The sequence below is a fragment of the Ursus americanus genome, chromosome 6, assembly GCF_024610735.1.
Source record: "Ursus americanus isolate L20-20 chromosome 6, mUrsAme1.1.p, whole genome shotgun sequence".
Taxonomy (NCBI): Eukaryota; Metazoa; Chordata; class Mammalia; order Carnivora; family Ursidae; genus Ursus; species Ursus americanus.
Genome location: NC_142132.1, coordinates 18,702,026 through 18,716,855, shown reverse-complemented (window position 1 = coordinate 18,716,855; position 14,830 = coordinate 18,702,026).

Genomic DNA, 14,830 nt, shown 5'->3' with positions numbered 1-14,830 from the left:
CCGCCCAAGCGCTGCCCCTGACAGACAGCTCAGTATAGCTGCTGCGGTGTTGCTGGACAGCTCCAGTTGTTAGAAAATTTTTTCTTCTCTTGACTCAAAATCTTCCTCCTAACACCCACCAATATGTTCCAGTTTTCCTGATAGAACAAATTTATTTCTTCTTTTGGATGATAAAATGGTGGGGCGAGAGTGTGTTACTGTTGGCATCTGATGCAGTATTGGCAGGAACTCCCTAACTTCCAGCCACTCCTTCAACCTACTTACTCAGAGCTCTGTGGGTTTTCGACCTCTGTACCTCTCTCTCCAAGGCAGCGGTGCTCACGCCATGGATCCCAGATCCCCTCCACCTGCTTCCTCAGGGATCTTCATCTACCAGTTATCTCCTTTCTCTAACCTCTCCTTCTCAATTGGCTCAATGCAATCAGCATTTAAATATTTTTTTTTCCATCTTAATTACAAAAATAAAACTCTACGGTGTCGTCAGCCCACCCACCCTGGTTTTTCTTCCCCTTCACAGCCAAACTACTGAAAGAGTTGTGATGAATGGATATTCGTGGAATATGAATGGATATTCATTCTTCCAATTCCTCACCTTCCAGTCTCTCCTCAGCCCACTCTAAACTGGCTTCACTCTCACTCATTCCCTGCAGCAAAAAGCTAGCCAGGTGAAGGTCCCCTAAGATCTCTTTGTCATTAAATCCTGTAGACCATTTTCAAAGTCTAATATTATGTGATCTCGTGTTATGTGACACCATGGGTCACTCTTCGTTTGGCTTTCCCAACATACAGCCCTCCGGGTGCACCTCCTCTCCGTCTCCCTGCTACTTATTAATCACTTTCAGAAGTTGTATTCCCAGGTATCAAGTCTTGGGTGCATCAGAGTTCTTTCCTTGGATCTCCCCTGACTTGGAACATTCATACTCGGCCACTCATCTTTGATCCCACTTGTATCTGAAAACTGCAACATGTGTATTTTGAGTTCAGACGTATCTCTGGAGTTCCAGATCGATATCCAGCTGTCCACTTAGTGTTTCCAGATACTGCCCCACAAAGTCTCCAAACTCTATACATACACAATTAAATTTGACGTCTTTTCCCCTCCAATTGGCTTCTTTTCTGGTGTTTCAACTCAATATCTGGCACCATTCTATGTATTGTCCAGCCAGAAATATAAAGATTATATATATATTTAACTAGGGGTTATTTTGACATTCACTTCTTTTTTTTCTCCATATAAGGCACATCTTCCTCACCCACATCTTACTTATCCTAGTGTCTAAATTTTTCTTTTAAAACCACCATCTTCTCCCTAGTTCCTCTTTCATTATCCTTATCTAGTCTATTATATTTTGCCTAGGTTAATATATCAGCCTCTAACTAGTTTCCTGTTTCCCTTTCCATTCCTTGCATTGAGGTCAGTGTGACCTTCCAAAAGGTCCAATGTGTTGACATTACTCCCCTACTTAAAACGCTTGAATGGCCCCCATATGTGTTTGTGTTCGGTGATCTGAGGTATTGATGGGCTGGGTTGTGGGCAGAGGATCTCTGTCAGCAGATACAGCTCAGTTCCCTGAGGTTGGGAAGTGTTGCATCATGCACAGATTAGCCATGGGTGTGGATGTGAAGGCATAAATTGGGTCTGTATAACCAGAAGAGCAACGAGAAGGTGTTTCACATGGACAGAGCAACAGGCAAGACTCTGGGGGCCCAGGCTGTAGTATCCATTGAGGCAGCATTCGGTACTGCTCCAATGCCTTGGTCCAGTTGTAGCTACTGCTGCCCCAGTTTATCTGAGAACAGTTTCATACTTTATTAGCCTGTTTGGGCTCTTTGATGATGGTAGATTGATTTCTAAACCTCACATAGGCTCCATCCGTGTTCTTTCAGAATTCTCTGAAGTCTGAGAGAAGGTAACCCTACAGTTTTGAGGGGTGGTTTGAGGTTCGGGTAAGGAAGTATGGGAAATGTTTCCTTTTTGTCTTCAGGGCTCATGTCATGAGACTCTTTTTGGTGCAGGACTCTAATGCTTTAATGGTTTTGACTAGAGCCTTGTTATGGCTCCCGTTGTTCCCCTCAATCATGGGCAGTGCTGCCCCTAAAGGCAGAAGGTGTGACAGCTCCATCCTGCACCACGTTGGGTTCCTTCCTCACACAGTTGTGAAATGGTGTGGTGAAGCGTTACGAGCAGATGCTCAGAGCTCTCTCCCTAGAACCTCTCAGGGACTTGTTCTATCTGGGGAACCTCAGGAAAGGAAATGGAGAACAATCACTGAGATGTGCTGTCCAATGTCACCTTCCTCATGAAACCACTGTGGGCTCTAGTCAGTGGCCAGCCCTTCCATACTTCTCTTCCAAGCTGATATCAGGGTCCTTCCTCTGGAAGTTTCCAGGGAAGATAGACATGGGAGTGGAGAAAAATCAAACTCTAGTTCTAGTCAGCATGAAAAATAAATGAGTTTATTGGGGGAATTGCAGACTGCACAGAACTCAGGGGCAGATCCCAGATATTTTAAAGATATGCTAAGGAAAATAAATTCAAATTTAGCATTTTGTCTCCTAGGCTCAGTCAGAAAATGTGTTTCTGCCTCCTGGGGAAAGAAACATTTTTTCTTGCTGGCATAGTAATGGTGAAGATATTATTATCCTTTTAGGTGGGCACAAAAAACCAAGAACTGTTTTGGGGGGTGGGGATAGCAAACTTATTTTCTCAAAGACTGGACTCATTCCCTTAAGTTCGCAGGCTCTGGTGGTTCGATTTCTTCAAGACTCTTTATGTTCAAGGGAGGTAAGAGGCATTCATTAGTTCCACTTGAATATTTGATAATGGCAAATGCACAGGATGGAAAGTGAGCTAGATCAAACTTACCGTGAGGCTGTCCTCGGAGATGAAAGCCCAGCACTGGGCAAGAGTTGCTGACACTTCTCCATCAGACAGAGGAAGCCAGCCTGGGAGAGAAGAAGAAGTTCTTAGAAAACTAGCCAAAGTCTTTGCTAGGCATCCACTTGGGCCTCAAGCTTGGGTTCTGAGCTACCCTCTGCTATTAAGAGTGGGAACTAGAGAGAAGGGTTTTCAGTCCATAGTGTGTTAAGTGCTGAGGAGGGGGAAGAGGGGAGAGCACACATCTGTTAGCGGCTAAAACAATTGGCACTTGGTACCTCAGCCTTCTGCTGAGCTCCTTACCCCTGCTCTGCAAGCTGACAGTTCATAAGTAGAGGAATCCAAGCAGGAACCCTAGGAAGAGCCGGAGAAAGGCCCAGGCTTGCATAAAACGCTCCATGTTCCATGACACCACTAGAGGAAATTTTTATAACTTGAGGAACATTTGCCACCAATGTTCCCTTGAAAATTTTCAGCATGATGGACGGCATATTGAGTTGACGCTGGTTGCTTGGGGCCAGCTGTTTGGTTTTCAAAATTGAGGGACAAAGAGACTACTCTGGAGATTTGCAGAGAGAAGTTTGTCATGATTGTCAGCACACCCTGACAGTTCTGTACAACTCATTTTTTTCCAAATGTATAAAGGAAACTTTTGGTACAAAGGTAGCTAACCTGGAGGGAGAAGTTATGGCCTTAGGAGTGGCATCGCTTGGGGTGGGTCACTGGCCTTGCTACTTCCTAACAGGGTGACATGGGACATGTAACCTTTCCATGCCCCAATTATCTCCATATAAAATGGAGGTATGGCCCATCTCAGAACACCACTGTAAGGAATCAGTGATGATCAGGTAGGATACCCAAGGTAGTGTTGGGAACATGGCATGCACATAATAATCTCTAGCTTTGTGAGGAGACTGGAATTTTAGTTCGGGCTCTCCTAAATACTGCAGGTGCAGGAGGAAGTTATAGCCTGCACCTTGTTGAGTGTCCTGGTTGGGAGTTTGGACTCTGGATTCAAACATAGTTGGGTTCAAATCCCAGCTTCTGGGTGATCTTCAGTAGGTCCCTTAACCTCCGTAAACCTCAGTTTTTCATCTATAGAGTAGGATAAGATACCATGGACATCCCCAGATTGTTGTGAAAATTAAATACAATAGTCCATCCAGAAGGCTTTGCAGAGGGCTTTACCCAGAGGAAGAGCTCTTCAAATTTAACTTTTTAATACTGTTATTTTGCAATCATTACTTAAATGGCTACGTTCTGTTCCGAGTTAGCTTCACCTCACAGAAAGAGGAAAAATAAGATACAGCTGTATCAGTTAATTGAATGTACTTGCTTCCAGGAACTCCCCCTCTCCCCAGGTTAATGTTTTTTCTTTTCTTTTAAATCTCACCCAGTTTAACAGAGACATTTTCTAGGGTTCAAATCCAGCAAACATTTCTTTTGTTAAATGCCTTTGTTAACTCAGTTAGTTTAATTTGGGTGGATCAGCTTTGAATGGAATGGTAATCCCCTAATCTCCGCATTTAGCATTGATCCTGTCCCTGAAGGGGCAAGGGAATGAATGGATCCAGCTTGGGATCCTATTAGCCTTGGGAAGTCCTAACCTTCTGCTGTTGTTCTTGGGATTTGGGGCCCAGGAAGATGTGGAATCAGAATTCAAGTTCACCAAAGAATGATGTGAATGGCAGAGTATTTGAAGCACGTAGTGGCTGGTCTAGGAGAACCCTGTGGAAAGAAGGCAAGCTGCTATCTGGTACTTTACCATTTAATTCTCCAAGGGTAAGAAAGGTATTATGTTTCTGTCCTAGGCATCCTGATAAGGTTTTTCCCAGTGCAGAGGCTGGCTGTCCCTCCAGGAATGGCCAGAAACACAGGTTTAAGTGGTTCCCCTTGGTCCGCCCTGGGTCACATTTGGGCAATGAAAAGGAAGTTAGTACTTATGCTTCAGGCCCAGAGATGAGTGCCTGTTAGAGCTCTGGAGGGGGAAGATGGCTGATGGGTGTCCTCTGTCATATCTGATATATCTCCTTCCAAGAAATCTCATAGTCATACTCAGGCATCTACTGTTGAATAGTAGTATGTCCTAGCTATGGGGACCCCATATGAGGGAGTATTCCAGCCTCTATCTCCGAGAGGCCATTTGGTCTTGGAATTATTTCCTAGGGAATTTGAATTCCCTAGGAGACCTTGCTTTAGCTCTTTAAAATCTCTATGCCTCTGCCATCAGTGAAAAAATCAAGTGCCAATCCAGGTTGCCAAATAATGAGAGGTAAGAAAATATCGGATGGCATCTCTCTTCTCGATTATGCTCTTAGCCAAGGCATCATTAGTGAAGCAATGATTCCCAAACTGATTCACAAAACATCAATCCTATGATTCATCAAAAGAGGTCCTGGGATGAACACGTTTGAGAAACGCTGACGTATGCTATTCTCCCTTGCAGAAGCTAGTTGTAGCACTCTGTGTGTTTGGGGAGGGGAACTGGTTCTGGGGGAAGAATTGTGTGGTCTCTGCTATTTTGTTGTGTCGTCCCTGGGCCCAAGAAGGTGAGACTTATAGGGTGGTGGGAGAAGTGCTTCTGAGTCTTTCCTGCAAGGCAGCTTCCTGGGACTTATCGATATTTATAAAATAAGTGCCATGCTCTCATGCCTTGCCTAGGAGTTATTACCTGGTAGTTTATCTTGTTCCTAAGCGGAGAAAAGTAGAGATTTAAAATGGAACAGTGTGGGCAGCATATGCACATACTGACAAACATATGCACAGATGTATACGTATCTTGTCTTTGGGATGCAAGGCACTGAAATAGTCTATGAGCTTCTTATTATGGGGGGAGGGGGAGAAGTTGAACTATATTGACTTTGTTGTTTAAAACTCTAAGCAAATTTGAGCTGTTCTTCCATTGAAATCACATGTATATTTCATCAGCTGTATATTTTCAGCAAGACTGGAGTGTATTCAGTTACTTCCTCTGGAAAGCAATTATTACCACACCTTTATAATAGGGTCTCTCTAGCAACCCCCGTTGTCACATCAATTCAGCCCACAGCCACAATCAAGTCAAAGGAAAATTCTGGTTACAAAGCAGAGTTATTTTTTTTTTTTCAAAGGAATGTATAGCATATGTAAATGACAGGTTTGCAGATGTAGGTAATGCTGATAAATTCTTGGGCTTGGAAAATGTACCTTCTCGGGGCGTTGGAGACAATCTAAACCAAACTTCTGCAGAGCCTCCAAATCATATATAGACCCACTCATTTCTCCTAATAGTTGAGGTACAGGTTGTTGCCAGGAATTTGAGCTTCTATGAAATAAGCATCTTGACTTCTTAATTTTAGCATGAGACAGTTGCAACTGCCAAGATACACTTTTGTAAAAGCTCCGAGCTGCATGGGACTTCAAAGACAAGGTGAAAGTGACAGCCGTCAGCCCTGGTTTCGCTTCCCTCTGAGCAAGTGGATGTTTTTGATCGACAGGTGCCTAGAAAGATGGAAAAAACTGTAATTAAGACCACCGGCATGGGGCTGGAAGGCCTGTCATAGGGACTGTGATGCCGCACATGTTATAATGGCATAGGTAGGAAAGGTACCGATTTGGGCTAGAGGAGGAGGGGATAAAATATTTACTGAGTCTTTTCTAAGGGCAGGGCAGGAAGCCAGGCGTTTTACATATATTAACCCCTTTAATGCTCAGTGGAGTCCCATGGGACTTGTATTATCCTCACTACAGGATGTCCATGAACTCTGGAAATCCAGGTGACTGTATATAATGTCATTAAGGATATCTTCCATCAGCAAAACTTTATTTTTTTAATTTTTTTAAGCATATGGAACTCTATTTTGCAGTAGGATAAAGTGGAATTTAGCTGGTAATGGGGTTGCTGGGATTGAGACCCAGGTTTGCCTGATTTTCCAAGGTCAGTTTCTCCAAGGTGCACCCCCATAGCCATTGAGCAGGAGTTTGACCTGCCTGGCAGATGGCACAGCATTCTACGAACAGGAACGGAGGAGGAAGTCAAGTCAAGACAGTCAGCCAAGGCAGGGCAAGCAGCAAGTGTCACAGATGCAGGAGAACATTTCTGGTGGCCGGGTGTCTAGAAGAGTCTACCGTGGCAGCACTAGGAAGCAGGTGGTGCTGAAGCCTGTGTTTGCTTTGATGATGTGGTGCTTCCCTGTAGGAGAGACTAAGAGCTCAGAGGCCTGCTGGGGGAAAAGGCCGACCCCACCAGGAATGAGTGCGGAAGGACAGGCTGTGTGGGAAACAAGCCCTTTCCAGCAGGAGCAGGGCTGGCCTGCCAGAGGAGGGTCGTCTGTGGTCGCACACAGTAATTGCAGTTGGGGGGAAAAGCCACCAGAATGAATAATGAATATTTACTTATGAGTAAATAAAGGTGAGAGAAAGTTGGCTGCTTTTTATCCCAGGGAAGAAAGGGGAGAATTGCCAGGCTTATCTAAAAATGCCTTCAGGGAATATTCTGCTTGGAGTAGAAAAATAAAATCCCAAGGTCCCCTGAAAGCACCTGGGAAACTCCACTCAGATTGGAAAACCGCTCACCGGGAGTTCTCATGGGTCAGCTCCCAGGTGTGGTCCGAGCTGTCGTTTGCCCCTAGCAGCCCCTCAGTCGTCACCGCTCTCTGAGTTTGGTGGTTTTTACACACTCAACCACTGTTTTCTTTTTTGGAAAAAAAAAAAAAAAAAAGGAATCTGAATGCTGCTGTCCCCTGGAGGCCTCACTGGGATTCCAGAAGAGCTGCTCTCTCCCCGAGGCTCCCTTGCAAACAGAGCCCACGGCCAAGCGAGAGGGCTTCAGATTCGCAGCCCAGGAGCTTGGGTGCCACCGAGTCAGACAGCGCTTTGCCAAGGCAAGGAAAAATGGGGAAGGCCCACTGGGTCTTTTCCTTCCTTGATGATATGAGGATTTTGTGCTCAGAACGGTAGTTTCTGATGTGCCAAGGGAAGCGAGATCCTTAGAAAACAGAGCGACGCTGTACCCGGTGCTCCGTTTAAATTGGTGTTGAGGGGTAGGATACTTACCAGTCCTCAGGGTCGTGCTTTCCCTCTTATTTTTCTTCATTGCACTTGTCACTACTTCACATTATACAGTTATTTCTCTAACAACCTGTTTATTATCATCTTCCATGAAGACAGGTTCTGCATCTGTTTGTTCGATGCTGCTTTCCCAGGTTCTAGCACAAAGGACATGAGAGATGATTTGGGGAAGGCAGGGATGAATGAGCACCCGACCTGGGTAGGACTGAGTTAGGCTCTGAGAACAGGCCATGGAGCAGTCCCCAGTCTGTGTCCTTCCACAGAAGGACAGGTAGGGCAGAGAGGCCTTTGGGATATGGCACCTGAGTGGGAAACCAGGCAGCATGTGTTGGCAGGAGTGCAGAAGAGAGGAAGGTCCCTGAGGACTGGGATGGTGAGGAGGTGACAGGCTCAAGTATGTTCTTAACATCTGGGTCAGGGGAGGGCAGGGGGGCATCTGATAGCCTGAGGGAAGGCAAGCCAAAGTCGTGGAGGAAAGTATGCAGGGGTGCAAGCGATGGTGGCCCCAACTGCCGGGAGCTTGAGACCTGTCTTGGAGATGATGGGAATCTCCTGCGGAAGGCACGGCAAAAGCACTTATTATAATGGTACGCAACAACTCCGACGACAGTAGTAATAATAACTAACACTCACTGAGCTCTTATTAGAAATCAGGCCCTATTCTAAACATTTTACCTTAATTAATTCTTCTAACTCATAGATCAAGGCTCTGAGTTAGAAATGATTTCCCCCATTTTCTAAAAACAGAAATTGAGGCACAACGTCATTAGGCCAGTCAGCATAGAGTGTACTTGACTCAGACCCAGTGTCATTGCTGTCCTACAACCTGTCTCCCTCCTCATGGGTCAGGGGGGCTCCATTTAATGACACCTCTCCCGTCCTCCCAATCAAGCCCTCGTGTGGGTGATGCGATCTCTTTAAGTTTTTTTTTTTTTTTAAATCCTAGTCACTGCCATTTTTGACATTTGTTCATAACCATATCCTCAGGGGACCCTTAATAGAGTCACTTTGGGGTCTTAGAAGCAGAAGTCGGTGAGGTGGGCAGAGTTTGGAATCTGAGGGGCCTGGCTTCCAGTCCCTATTCGACCCTTTCCTAGCTGTGGGGCCTCAGGGACAGTCGCCTGATCCTTACCGTGCTGTGGGGTGAGTGTCATTAGTTTGCTTCACAGAGCAGGGGCTGAGCTCAGAGAGATCCCAGCCTGGGGCTCTGGCTGCGCACTGGTGAGGCTGAACCGAAGGACAACTCTGTTAGTTACTGCGTTCGAGGTGATGAAGGAGTTTCAGTGTATGCGCTGAGCTTTCTTGCACAGAGGTCCACACTTTCCGTCAAGAAAAGGAAAACCAACAGCCCGGAATGCTATCGTGCTGTTGTTTGGCCCCCAGAGAGCTGAATGGGAGTGTGCAAAGCCACGGTGTGCTCTCCACGCCACCAGGGGCGGGAAATGAGGGTGTGGTGTGCGTGGCAGGAGCGAAGGATGGATGTTCAAGGAAAAAACGTTGCTGTGGTTACAGTCTAGAAAATAAAAACTCTGCGTGCCAAGCAGAAGCCTCTTAAAATTTAGTTGGAATTTATAAGCTGATGAAACAGGTGTTCTTGGAATTTAATTAAACACTGAAACATTATTCAGATCTGGTGAGGAGTTGCCAACAAATGCATTTGCACTGCTTGGGGACATCAGAGCTGGAAAGTTCCGGGCACAGACTGTGGTTGTGACCTAAGAGCACTCCACTTGTACTCACAAGATTGCTGTACCCTGAGTGTGACTTTTGCTCAGTGTGGAAATAGTGCAGTGCCAGAACTCAGGTGAGGAGAGCCAGGCACTCCCCTCAGGAGCAAAATGTAAGGGGGTGTCAAGACCCAAAGATCAAGATAAATAATATAAAAATTTTTAAAGAAATAATAATTTTGGGACGCCTGGGTGGCTCAATCGGTTAAGGGTCTGCCTTCAGCTCAGGTCATGATCTTAGAGTCCTGGGATCGAGTCCTGCATTGGGCTCGCTGCTCAGAGGGGAGCCTGCTTCTCCTTCTGCCTGCTGCTCCCCCTGCTTGTGCTCGGTCTCTCTCTCTCTCTGACAAATAAATAAAATCTTTAAAAAAATATTTTATTAACATACAGTGTTAAGTTAGTTTCAGGTGTACAATATCATTATATTTAACCATTCTATACAGTATTCAGTACTGATCATGGTAAGCATACTCTTCACCCCCATCACCTATTTCTCCCATCCCCCACTTCCCCTCTGGCAACCATCAGTTTATTCTTTATATTTAAGAGCCTGTTTTTGTGTTTGTCTCTTTTTTCTTTGTTCATTTGTTTTGTTTCTTAAATTCGGCATGAGTGAAATCGTGCGGTATTCTTCTTTCTCTGACCGACGTGTTTCCCTTAGCATTATACTCTCTAGCTCCATCCATGTTGCTGCAAATGGCAAGATTTCATTCTTTTTATGGCTGAGTAATATTCCATGGTCTATATACACCACAACTTCTTTATCCATTTACCTATCGATGGACACTTGGGCTGGTTCCATATCTTGGCTATGGTACTTAATGCAGCAATAAGCAGGGGTGTGTATATCTTTTCGAGTTAGTGCTTTTGTTTTCTTTGAGTAAATACTTAGTAGTGGAATTACTGGATCCTATGGTAATTCTATTTTTAATTTTTTGAGGAACCTCCACACTGTTTTCCACAGTGGCTGCACCAGCTTACATTCCCACCGTCAGTGCAACGAGGGGTCCTTTTTCTCCACATCTCATCAACATTTGTTATGTCTTGTGATTTTACTTCAGCCATTCTGATAGACGTAAGGTGGTATCTCACTGTGGTTTGGATTTGCATCTCCCTGATGATGAGTGATGTGGAGCATCTTTTCATATGTCTGTTGACCATCTGTATGTCCTCCTTGGAAAAACGTCTATCTGTGTCTTCTGAGAATTTTTTAAATGCTTTATTATTATTGTTTTGGTGTTGAGTTATATAAGATAAATAATATTTTGATGAGATATTTTTAAAAATCAAAGTTATTGAAAAAAATCCACTATAAACAAAATATTAAGTAATTTTAAGTAAAGACACTCCCTAAACCCAGCTTTCAAATTCTTATATTTAGGTGGAATGGGACAGTCTTTCTAGCCGTTTGGAGTTTAGAGAGCAGTGATGGCTTCCAGACTATTCCATAGTCTCCTGTCAGAGGAAAGGTTCCTCTCTCCTTCCCTCTCAGTCAACAGACTTATGGAGAACCTACCCTATGATGCTCGTTCTGTATTATGGTCCTCTACACTGAGTGGCAAATATTCACAAGTGTTGGATGGAATCATCTGAAAGGTGTGAGGGGAACCAACAAGAGAGAGCCTGGTGCAAAGCAATATAAAGGGACAAAAAAGGTTGAAAGGCATCTCTCCTGAGGCTCCTGCAGCCAGAGGTGCTTTGGAGTGACTCACAAGGCTCCCAATGACAGTCAAAGATGAGGCACGTTTCATTCTTCCAGAGTCTCCCAGGATTAACTTATTGCATATCCTGATTTAATTGTCTGCCCCTGTCATGCTGTCTCCTAGTCATAGACATATTAGCAACAGGTATAATCTTATTGTTTTATTATTAGGCACTGATCATGGATAATGCACTTTGTTTATATCAGCTTTATGAACTCAGAACATGAACTGTAGTAGATGATGCTGGGAACTTTATAAGCTGTTTTCAGCGGGCCACCCCTCCACATACGTGATTGGGACAGTCTGGCACTGCTGAGTTCTGATTGGCTGACAGGTCAGCTGGTAGGGATAGGCCTGCAGGTTATAAGAATGGCTCTTGGAGGGAAGTCATGATTTTTAGACTTTATAGAATGCTTGTTATTTAGAAAACTTTTTTATTGCAACATAGTATGCCCATTCAGAAAAATGCACAAATTCTAGATGTCCAGTTTGATGGATTTTACTAATTCAACATAATCGGGAAACTAGCATTCAGATTAAGAAATGTAGCAGTGCTAGCATCTCGGAAGCCCCTCCTGCCCCTGCCATACCCCTCTCTGTCACTACTGCTTCCCTTCCCTAAGAGTAATGACTATCCTGACTTCTAGAAGTGGAAACTAAACTGCCGGCTTTTGTGTTTTATGTACATGAAATCATAAGGTAAATATTCCTTTGCGTCTGGCTTGTTTTGCTCAACATATCCTGGTGAGATTGATCCATGCCGTTGCTATTAGTTGTTAATATTTTACTCTCGGTGCTATATAGTATTCCACAGCACAACTATCTCATGACTTATGCCTTCGTTCTGCTACTGACAGGTGTTTGGTTAGTTTCTACTTTTTTTTTTTCTATTTTAATGTTTTTTTATTATATTATGTTAGTCACCATACAGTACATCCCTGGTTTCTAATGTAAAGTTCGATGATTCATTAGTTGCGTATAACACCCAGTGCACCATGCAATACGTGCCCTCCTTAATCCCCATCACCAGTCTATCCCATTCCCCACCCCCTCCCCTCTGAAGCCCTCAGTTTGTTTCTCAGAGTCCATAGTCTCTCATGCTTCATTCCCCCTTCTACTTTGAAGCTATTAAAAAGGGTGCTGCTGACAGACATATAGAGCAATGGAATAGAATAAGAGGCCCAGAAACAAACTTTTACATCTATGGTCAAATGATTTTCATCAAGAATGCCAGTACTATTCAATGGGGAAAGGATAGTCTTTTCAACAAATAGTGTTGGCAGTACTAGATATCCACATTGAAAAGAATAGAGTTGGACTCTAACCTTACTTCAAATGCAAAAATTAATTCAAAATGGATGGAAGACCTAAATAGAAGAGCTAAAACTATAGAACTCTTCGAAGAAAATATAGGGAGAACAACTTCAGAACAGTGGATTTGGCAATGATTTCTTGGATATGACCCCAAAAGCACAAGCAACAGAAGAAAAATGGATAAACTGGAGTAAAGTAAAACTTTTGTGTATCAAAGGACACTTTCAACAGTGTGAAAGGGCAACATGTGGGATGGGAGAAAATATTTGCAAATTATATACTGATAAGGGGTTAATATTCAAGTATCCAGAATATATAAAGACTGCCTACAGTTCAACCATTAAAAAACCAAACAAACAACTCAATTAAACGATGCACAATAGACATTTCCTCAAAGAAGATAGACAAATAGCCAATAAGCACATAGATGTTCAACATCACGAATGATCAGGGAAATGCAAATCAAAACTGCAATGAGATATCACTTCACACTCATTAGGATGATGGTGATGATGATATGATGACGATAAAACTGAAAATATCAAGTATTGGGTGGAAGGTGGAGAAGTTAGAGCCCTTTCGATGATGGGAAGGTAGAAGCAATCCAGGTGTCCATGGATGGGTGAATGGACAAAGACAGTGTAGTCGGTACATACAATAAAATATTATTCAGCCTTAAAAAGGAAGGAGAATCTGACACACGACATGGAAGACATGGATAAACCTCTGAGACATTGTGCTGAGCGAAGAGAGCCAGTCACAAAAGGATAAATACTATCTGGTTCCATTAATGGGAGGTACTGAAAGTAGTCAAATTCATAGATTCATAAGTAGAATGGTGGCTGCCAGAGGCTGGGGAGGAAGGAATCGGGAGCTGGTGTTGGATGGGTTTGGAATTTCAGTTTGGGAAGATGAAAATGTTTTAGAGATGAATGGTGCCAGTACTTGCACAATAACGTGAAGATGCTTCATGCCACTGAACTGTGCATTTAAAAATGGGTAACATAAGCCAATTTTATGTATATTACGTGTACTCTACCACCATTTAATAAAAGTAAAAAAGAACGGTGCTCAGGGTGACTATTTCCAGGACTTTTATATAGGTGTCTGTGTAAAATAGTCGAACACTGAAACGCTGAGGGCACTCTCCCTCAGGAGATTTTAAAGGGGCTTTGGAATATGCTGGCCCCCCTGAGCTCAAGTCAGGCTGTTTTGAATGTGAAGGGAAAGCTCCCGCCTTCCCAGCAAGATTGCAGAGCCCCAAGGTGACACCTGAAGAGAAGTCCAGGGAACAGGAGCCATTTGCTTAGAACCTGGGTTCCAGGGCTAAGGGAGCCTCTGTTGCTGATGTTTGGGCCACAGTTGAAGAGTCTTGCCCATGCCCTGTAAGTGGCTGCTTCCCGTGGGAGGTGGGGGCAGGGTGCTTCCCCAGCAAGTGCTCATTCTGGTCCAGAGGGACTGGAAATAACCTGGATTGTGTCTGCAGCCACCACGGCTCTGTGTGTGTGTGTGTGTGTGTGTGTGTTTGGAGGTTTGGGGGAGGGGGTAGTGAGCTGGGGCACGTTCTCCCCCAGAATCACCCTCTGTCCTTGTTGCAGAACAGGATCCAAAGGCATGCAGAAATGTTCAAAGCAGTCCGTACTGTACTGTGTACTGCGTGTTCCCATCTTCATCTTAAAGAGTATCTAAATAAATAAGACACGGGGAATGAGATGTACAGCAGAGGGAGTAGAGTGAATATTGTAAGAGCTGTTTATGGTGACAGATGGGAGCGAGCTTGACCGTGATGATCACTTCCTAGTGTATGTAAAAGTCAAATCACTGTTGTATACCTGAGACAAAGATAATATTTTATGTCAACCATACCTCAATTTAAAAAAATCCATATAAAATTTCTTAAAAAAATAAGAGTGCTGTTATGAACATTCTAATGCATCTTTTTGATAAACATATGCATATTTCTTTTTTTTTTGCATTTGTACACATACGTACACACCGGTGGGCTGAAGCCAGCTTGCACCAGCTTGTGAGAACCAATTGTGTGCATTTCTTTTTTTTTTTTTATAATTTTTATTTTGCTATATTAGTCACCATACAGTACATCCCCAGTAAACATATGCATATTTCTATGTGAATTACTGGGTTACGCAGTACGGGGA